Genomic DNA, 10,543 nt, shown 5'->3' with positions numbered 1-10,543 from the left:
GAAATAGATCTTTCGACGGACACTATTGGAAATGTTTTGAGTGATTCATATTTCCCATTTCATACATTGAAGTACGAGTCCTCAACTTAAATGACCAAAAAGTATCTAAAGGTACCAAAATAAACGAGTAAAAAAAGTGACGAGGAGGCCAACCTTTGCGCACCAAATTAGTGTGCAATAAGACCAAACTACAATTTTGCGGTTAAGTCTATTGCGCACTAATTTAGTGCGCAATATGGAAGTTTAATAAAACCCTACACCTTCGTTTTTTTCAGAGTTACTCTTCTTCACCTCCTCTATTTTCACTCTTTTAACATACCTCGGCGCCCCCCCCCAAACCCAAAAATCATGTCTCAAAACTCCAAACCCCCCAAAATCATGTCCGGGGTGTAACCATTTGGCGTTGTAAAGTGCCCACGTACAGTGTTTTTACAATTTTTAGGCTTTAAATTTTTTTCACTCAAAACTTTTCGAGTTTTCTTGTAATGTTTATAGGATATGGGCGGTTACAAACATTTTCATTGGGAAGATAGCATTCCCGTGGATAAGCGTCAAACTTTGCTATAGAACGTATCTCGATGTTTGACTTGAATGTGGTCGTTATTGTAAGTCTTGCTAAAATAAACATCAAGGAGCGAGAAACTCAACACTAGAAAAATGCTTTAAAAAAGGTGTCATTTTTGTGCGTTGTAAAGTGCCCGAAGTAAGTGTTTTTATTTTCAATTTTTTAGGCTTTAAATTTTTTTCACATTATCTACATATTTTACTTTTAAAAAAATTGTGAATTGTTCTTATTAAATCTAAGAAGATTATTTAAATTAATAATAGACTATAAGATCAAAATGAAATTAAAAACATAAAAATATTCAAATTGGTGACTTCACATAAACTAAAAATACAAATTATACACGAGTCCAAACAAAATTGATAAATCTAGAAGTGAACCAAAATAACCCTAATTATTAAAAAGTCCTCGTATTATCCCTGAGATATTGGGTTTCTTAAGACATATCTTTTACGTAGCGTTAATCTCAAGAGATACCGTGAAGTTATGACAAGCTCGCAATTTAAGCTGGTTATTGAGTACCTTGTTAAGAACATTGATTTTCAAGTCGAGGTTCTAATTCGGCATGCCGATGTGCCCATTCTTGATGTAACCCGCAAAAATATTCTCGTGGACCAAAGAAAATAAAGCATTCTATAAGAAGGTTGGGTTTCAAATCGTCTAGTTTGAAATCATTGTTATCACTAGAAAAATGCTTTGGAAAAATGATTTGAACTGAAATTTTGAATAAAGACTAATCTATTTGTGCTATATTGAATATGTTGTCTAATAACAAATTATTATATTGGAAACCCCCAGTATGTATTTTGTTTATTAAGTTTAAAAAATATTAATCCCCTTATCGGACATCTATTTTGTTTTTCTATGACCATATTCTACCCTTAGGCAACGTATTTATTTTGTTATTATTATGACATACATATTTTTTGTTTAACCCTAGTTGACCTCACGTTTTGTTCATGTTATCTCATAATCCCACTCTCTATGTTACTAATTTATCTAGGTTTTTTTTTAAAAAAAATTGTGAATTGTTCAACTTTTTATGTATTATTAAATCTAAGAAGATTATTTAAATTAATAATAGACTATAACAATCAAAGCAAATTAAAAACATACTAAAAATATTCAAATTGGTGACTTCACATAAACTAAAATACAAATTAACCACACGAGTCCGAAACTTAAATTACCCAAAATCTAAGAGAGTGAACCAAAATAACCCCTAATTATCATCGAATACTATGTTTGTCTCAATATTATCCTCCACAACAATATTATTTGGGTTTCTTAAGACATATCTTGATGTGACAACACAATCTTGTATTTTTTCTCGTAGATGTTAATTCTCTACTTGTTGATGATGCTTGTTCTTCGGCCAAATTTAAACATATAAAATCTACACAACGTCTTGCTAGCATTCTCGTCCATGTTTTCTTTTCTAAACCTTTGTTGACAAGCTCGCAAGTTTGACATTAAATGCCAATATATCGGACCTACTCGAGGCATGGTTATTGAGTACCTTGTTGGGATGCTACGAGCGTTGAGATTTTCCAAATCACGAATACACTAGAGCTTTTTTATAACACGATTCGGCATGCCGATGTGCCCATTCTTGATGTAACCCGCAAAAATATTCTCGTGGATCTGAATATTTCACGCTGCAAAAATCATTATTACATTCTATAAGAAGGTTGAGATTTCAAATCGTCTAGTTTGAAATCATTGTTATTAAGAAAATTGAAATTCATCGGAATGAATAGCGCTATGATTTGAACTATCATACACACCATCGCTATTCGAATCCTTTGAAGGAATAAAGACTAATCTACATTTCTACTACTCGACATTGAATATGTTGTAGTCTAATAACAAAATGAAAGGATACTTATATAGATGGAAACCCCCAAGTACTCCTGGGGTGGTCATTACACATGACCCTACCTACTTACTTTATTATTAAAAAATAAAATAAATCTCCATCCGATATCTCAGCTCGAATCTCACTTGGATCTGAATCTTACGTAACCATGTTGAACATATTCTACCCTTAGGCAACGTATTTTCATCCGATTGTTCTCTTCGCGAAAATAGTTAAGAATAAAATTCAACTCTTGTGGAGTGTCACGAGGCATTGACATAACACTTTTTTTTGGGCGTTTAAGCCCTAATGACCTCAAGTTTTGTTCAAGTGCTACGTATATATTTCTTTGATACGATATGCTAATCCCATTCCTCAAAGACAATATCGTGTTATTGTATTGTCGATTGAATCGGTTGTTCGGGTTATTTGAGTATTTAAAATCATCATCCAGTTCCCATGTCCTACCCATTGCTTCGAATATGTCTTGTGGGATAAACATGTAATAAAACCAATATCAGCAAATTGGGTATAGAATGGCATGATAACTCGTTTTAATGTGAATGGTAGTTGTTCATCAATCATGTTATATACTGCTCTTTATGACACTAACTTGTATTGCGCAACATTTAAATGCGCAATATATCAGCCATAGATGACACATTACTTTTTATGACACACTATGATTGACGTGATAACACAATGCCGCATTATTTGACCGCTTTTAGATCAACAACAACCAAACATGTGACAACACAATGCTGCACTATTTCTCCGCTTTTTATGACACTAGCTTGTATTGCGCAACATTTAAATGTGCAATAGCTGAGCCATAGATGACACAATATGCTTGTCCGCTTTTTATGAAACATTATGCTTGATGTGACAACACAATGCTACATTATTTGTCCGCTTTTTATGACATACTATGCTTGATGTAACAACACAATGCTGTATTATTTGACCGCTTTTTATGACACTAACTTGTATTGCGCTACATTTAAATGCCCAAAATATCAGCCATTGATGACACATTATTTGACCGCTTGATGTGACAACACAATGCTGCACTATTTGTCCGCTTTTTATGACACTAACTTGTATTGCGCAACATTTAAATGTGAAATATATGAGCCATAGATGACACACTATGCTTGTTCGCATTTTATGACACAGTATGCTTGATGTGACAACACAATGCTGCATTATTTGTCAGCTTTTTATGACACACTATGCTTGATATGATAACACCATGCTTCATTATTTCAAAAATCTTATCCTATTGCTCAACATTTTCATGCGCAAAATATAGCGGCAAAATATAGATGATACACTATGCTTGTCCGCTTTTTATAACACATATGTCTGGTTCCCACATTTTTTAAATTTTCATTTTTGCACTCATATTTTGCCTATTTAATATGAATGTTAGATGAGGTAAAATGTTACACCTCACACTTTCAGAGCATGAGCACGCCATGTCCTTCACCATAGTAATGGAGTGTCGGAGACATCCCATGAAGTTTTGAAAGGTACAAGCTATGGGAAGTACGTAACAATGAATTTTTTAAAGGAAAAATTACGATCTCGTAAATCGAAACGGGAAGGACAATCCCCACGGGAACCAAATGACATGACCATTATCAAGTATGATTAATGATAAATATGTGTGACGGAGAGTTTCGGACGGACTCATACACGGGAGTCTCAAGCAAATCGAAGGATAATAAATTTGTCGAAAATTCTTGCGTAATTTTGGATAGAAATTTTGGGTCAATTTTAGAGAGGTATATCTCCTAGTATATCGGAGTTTTTGAAGTGAAACAAAAGCCTAAATTGAATTTCAGTCACACGGAAGTCTAGTTTCCAATGCAATAAACCGTTCATCAAAATGACATAATGAGTAGGGAGTTACGGAGCATTTCAAGATCCAAATACCAACGTACTTCCAAATGGCATCCAAGTCATACATACACAAATCATACACACAACCGCCCTCAGGAAGGAGTAATAAATACCCTATTATTCCATTTTTAATATCACCAATACGTAAATATCTTGTGGAGTTCTAGACACAATGGTTAATGCACAAATATATAAAAACACACTTATAAGGGGTTAATATCAAAATATATAAGATTATACCAAACTAGTTCGGTTAATATCACAAATATTCTTGTTTACACATACACACATACCGCGGTCAGAATCAAGTTGGTCTTGAAGAAGTATTGACGATATGGCTAAATTTCTTCAAATATAAGGTATGTTCTCCATCCCATCTCTTATGTTTGAGTTGATTAATATCACACACAAGTCTTTAAAAGTGAAAACAATACACACGAAAGGTTACCGTAAGTAGTCATACGTATATAATTTCTTTATTACAAACTCAACAAAACAACCAAAGCACACCATTTCTTTAAAACCAAGACAATAGTTAAATTAGGTTTATGAATTAATATACAATAGTTACGATGTGTCCGAAATCGTTCTTATGTGTCAAAATGTATTATCAAACCCAATGAGGTAGTTAAAATAACTATTTTTTTATAACAATCGGTGGGAATAGTCAAAAGTTTTCTTTCCAAAATCACACAAGTATGTTGGCGACAGTGGGAGATCTCGGGATGCGTGGGCCCCATTGTGAGCCGAGGCGGCGGACATAATTTACAAACATTAGGCTCCCTAAAGCCATCCGTAGAAGTTTCGGAGCGATCCGGATACGTTTACATGATTACAAAGGTTTAAGCGTTCTTTTGATCAAATATAAGGATTATAATTCAATTGCGGCTTTCCAATGAATAGTATGCAAAATCAAACTCGGATTTCCGATATGCGGAATTACGAGACCCGAGGTTCCGATCTTAGCCTAGTAGGGCTAGGACATGCCAAAAAGAAGGAAAGGCAAGCTTTACATACCTTATGCGCTTTTTTACGCTCGTCCAAACTCAAATCCCGTTTCCTCCAAAATCTACGATTGGTCATAAGTACCAAATGTCATTTATAAGCCTTAAGAATGCAAAGTTGGAAGTAATGCTTGTCTATAGAAATTTATAACATCTCCCCCGTAAGTATACCAAGAATCCAACTCGACTAGATCAACAACAACCAAACCAACAAACATTATAACAGATATCAATATTCAATCCCAAATGCATTCTAACATTACCAATTCTTTTTTACAATTCCATGGCATCTCATTTATGTTCAATTCATAATTGTTCACATATTCAAATACCAATTCGAAACCTTCCAAACAATAGTCAAGAATGTTTCAAAATAATCCGCTCGACATTTCAGCGGCCGAACCAACACACTACCTAAAATTATCCAAACTCAACAAGAATAATGACAACATATTTCTTTCTTTCAACTTCATAAATCACACCAACAATTCACACTAACAACATTAGTTTCCATAAACACAAGAACACTATATTCAATTCACTTTAACCTAAAACAACTTCCCGACAACTACAACTTGAACTAGAATTATCAAACTTCCATTTCTCATCATAGATTCCATTGTAACAACAACCAAAATACTTAAGAAAATTGATTCATCCCTTTCCATACTATACCACAACCACACGGCCTCAACATATAGTCCATATTTTTCATGAATTTCCCTCATTCCTACACACCACAACATACACAACCATACATAACATATAAAAGAAGATTAAATTCTTACCCTTTTCCAACTTTTCCACTTGCCAAAAGAAGCTCTTTCTTGCCATGATATTTATACCACTTTGTAGAGAATCTTGAACTTAGTAGGAATACAAACAAATTATAATTTTGAATCAAAGTTGAAGGCTTCAAGATTTCTCTTTTTTTTCTCTTCTTCTTTTGAAATTTACGGAAATTTGTGGAGCTTTCTTTGAAATAAAATGTCCGTCCCTTTTAAAAAGCGCAACGTCGGTTTACGCCGTAGCTACGATTACTGAGTGTATGCGGGAATACGTTTCGCGTCGTTCAGTTTGTAACGTCTATAATTCTCTACTCCGATGTCCTATCAATGAACGGTTTGTTGCATTACAAACTAGACTCGACGAACTTCATTTTAGGCTTTTAAAACACCTTAAAACTCCGCATATACTATGAGATATGCGCCTCCATAGTTGACTTAAAAATTACGCATTTCCCCAAATTTTCGTTGAACTTATTTTCTTCGATTTACTCGATCTCGAAATATTCCGACGCACAAAATGCGGGATATAACACATGCGCAATAGGGTTCCCATGTTTTTTAAATGTTCACTTTTGCGCTCATATTTTGCCTATTTAATATGAATGTTGGATGAGGTAAAAACTCATCTATTTCATAAGTTTAAGTCTTTTAAGTTCTTGAAAAAACTCAAACTTCAAAGAAAAAATGTCTTCTCCTTCTTCAACCGTTAAGGTTTCTCTATTTTGGGATGGAGATATACTTGATGACAATAATACCGTTCGTTATAGTATCAAACCAAAAGCCCATGTAAAGTTTCCAACAACCTTAAATTACGAAACATTACTCACTTACCTACACAAAAAAATGAACACTGATCCCATAGAGTATGGATTATCGGTAATTGGCAGATATCCGCACAGCATTTCACAAGGCTTAGTGCTTTATGGTGTGTGGAATATCAATGATAATGACTCTTTGAGGGAGTATTTGACGGCGCCTGAAGAATATAGGGATTTAGTCGCCATTTATGTGCTTGAAATGTATATAGAAAAGATGCCTGAAGAAGTCCCTCAAGTCCAGCCTTCTCATGATAACACTTATGGGGACTTTAGTTCTTATAGACACATTTTGAGTGGTCAAGTCTCGCTGGAAACTCTAAGCCGGCAATTTAATCAAACTTACACTGAAAATTGGTAAATATCCATTTTTAAATTATTATTTTGTGTAGTAGCACGTGTTTATTTTATTTATTGGTAAATATCCATTTTTGGTATCTTTTTAGGGGTTACACACCTGATATGTGTAATATTGGGCAAAACTCTTAGTTCAGTGGAGTTGAAAATTATTCACAAAACTCGTCAGTGGTACCAAATGATGATTTTGGGCAATCTACTCAGTTCGGTGGAGATGATCTTTCTCCGAACCATGTCAATATAGATCAATATCGATAGGTTCATCACCTTGATATTAAATAATCCATATCTATTTGATGTTGGTATTTAAAATATGTTACTTTTCGTGTAGGAAGAGGTCTTTCTTAGATGGTGATGATTGTCCAAATTATTGTGAGACATCATCAAGTGATAGCGAACCGAATAATGTAGAAGAAACCGATGATGATGATGAAGACGAAGATGTCGATGTTCAATATAGTAGGCAGCAAGCAAATTTAATAGCATTGATGCAAAGTCCGCTGCAGGAAAACCCAACTCCCGAAAGCCCAATGCAGTGGCATTCTGACAATATTCCATATCTAGACAATCTTCAAAGTCGTGTTGATGCCTTTATCTTCACCAGAGAAGATGATCAATGTCGTCAAAAAATGTGGAAAGAACCGACCGATCTTATAAAAGATGATTGCTACTTTGAAAAAGGGATGGTGTTCGAATAAAAAAGGCATTGCAAAGGGCAGTCAAAATTTATTGTTACAAGGAAATTAGGGAGTATATGGTTGATGATTCAACCAGAAAAATATGGAGACTAGTTTGTAGACGACAGTATCAAGGCTGTACATGGATGCTTCGGGGAATTGAAAAGCCCAATGGTATGTGGGTTATCACAAAATTCCACAAACGTCACACTTTGTGATATGGGAGAGAATCGAGCATATCATTTTAATTTAGATATAAATATGATTGCTCAAGTGCTACTTAAAGACGTTTCCGAAACCCCAAGGTAACCTATTAGACCTAGTTCATTATAATTCTTACATCAATTAAATTGTCATTGTTAAGTGTTGTTTGTTTAAACTTGTGCAGGATCCCCATCAAAGATTGCATTAGAAACGTTAAGATAGTATATTAAAAAATAATAAGCAAGAGAAAGGGATATCTTGGGTGTAGGCGTGCATTTGAGATGATTTATGAAAATTAGGAGGGCTCTTTCAAGACGTTGCCGAGGTATATGGCAACTCTACAAAAATTCAATCTTTAGAACCGTTGTAGAGTGGAGGCTTTTGGCCGGTAATATTTTCAACTATGTGTTTTGGGCATTCAAACCATCTATGGATGGTTTTGCTCACTGCCGGCCAGTCATATCCATAGATGGCATGCATGTATATAGTGTATACGATATCAAGCTACTGATTGCAGTAAGAATGGATGCCAATGGGTCGATATTCCCTCTTGCTTTCTCAATTGCTGCTAACGAGATCAACAATACATGGGGGATGTTTTTGACACATTTGAGGCAGCATATTATTAAGGATCGAAGGGGCATATGCGTCTTATCTGATCGACATCAAGGCATAATGCACGGCATATCTACTTTGGAGGGGTGGCAGCCTCCCTTTGCTTACCATCGCTGTTGTTTAAGGCACATTAAGGCAAATTTTCAAACGAAATTTGGAAACGGCACACCCAACAAATATATGTAGGCGGCTGCGATGGAGCATCAACAACAAAAAAATGGCTTGTGAGGATGGAGACGATGAAGGCAGTGAGTCCAGAAGCATATACTTGGTTGAAGAAAATTGAAGTTGAAAAATGGACATTACATGTTGATAAAGCGGAGATGGGGATGCTTACAACAAACAACTCGGAGTCATTCAATGGTTTGCTAAATCGCAGGGACTACCCGTTCGCAATGGTAAGAATGACTTTCATGCAAGTTGTGGAGCGGTTTGTGACAAGAACCAAGCAAGCCAGAGCCATATTAGCAGAGGGTGGGAGATGGATGCCAAAACCTTTAAAAATGATGGAGCATCACAGGCAAAAATGTCAACTGCACAAGATGACCGAGTATAGCCTGGTTGAACGTGTGTATGAAGTCAGAACAGGTTATTACCAGGGTAGGGGAGGAAACATACATACCGTTTATGAGGGCACGAGAACGTGCAGTTGTGGTAAGTGGCAAACATACCACATGTCGTGTTCTTATGCCGTCAAGTGTTTCGAGGCAATGGGAAAAACGGTATCAAGTTATGTGGCATCGGAATACAGCGTCAAAAGTTACACTAAAGCATATGCCGGCAGCTTCTACCCACTTGGTGATCAAGCTTATTGGCCAAACGAGCCATTTTTAATGGTTGCTAACAAGGAGTATATCCGTAAAATTTGGGTTAACGCACGAACTCGGATTCACAATCAAATGGATGCCAATGATAGGACATACTCTCGCAGGTGCTCTACGTGTAAGAAGTTTGGCCATGATAAGTGTTTGTGTAGCCTACGAGGCCGTGGTGGTGCAAGTACGTCTCGTAGTTGAAGAGCCTCCCGTACTTGATGTATTATTTTAAATATTTTGGTATTGTAAAAAATGATGTATTATTTGGTTATTGCAATGAATTATTTTGAACCTCTCGTATTGGATGAATTATTTTTTAATAGAATATTTTTATTTGTACATTCGAAAAAAAGTAATGTCTTGACTAAAAAATAAAACACTTAAAACAAAACCTTATAAAATAAAAGACTTAAACCTAAACATAACAAGAATCTAACAAACAAAACTTACTTCGGGGCACTTTACAACCCCTAAAACGACGATCCAAATGTTTAGGTAAACTTGATGTAATGAGCCGACATTATTGTCCGCAAAAAAAAGATATCAAGTTCTATATAAAATACTAATATTTTGGAGTTTTGAAACATGACTAATCTTGCGTCAAAGTATGAAAAAAACGTGAATTTGAGAGCTTTAAAATTGTGTGGAAAAAAAATACTACCCTTTGCGCACTAATTTAGTGCGTAAAGGTTAGTTCAATCAGTTTTTTTTTTTTTTTTTCTGAGTTATTTTGGTACCTTTAGTCACTTTTTGGGGCATTTAAGTTGCGGACCCATTTAAGTACTATGTACTTCTTTCATTGCAATTTATTTGTTAGTATACTTGACTGAGCATAAGAAGTTTAGGAAGAAAGCAAAAAATTTGAAATTTGTGATTTAAAACAAACTATAAATATTTGTGTGAGTATAAATTATTTCACAATTAAAGGTAAAATAAAAAA

The sequence above is a fragment of the Lycium ferocissimum genome, chromosome 1 (genome assembly GCF_029784015.1).
Source record: "Lycium ferocissimum isolate CSIRO_LF1 chromosome 1, AGI_CSIRO_Lferr_CH_V1, whole genome shotgun sequence".
Lineage (NCBI taxonomy): Eukaryota > Viridiplantae > Streptophyta > Magnoliopsida > Solanales > Solanaceae > Lycium > Lycium ferocissimum.
The sequence above is the reverse complement of the archived record's forward strand: the minus strand, read 5'-3'. Positions refer to the sequence as shown.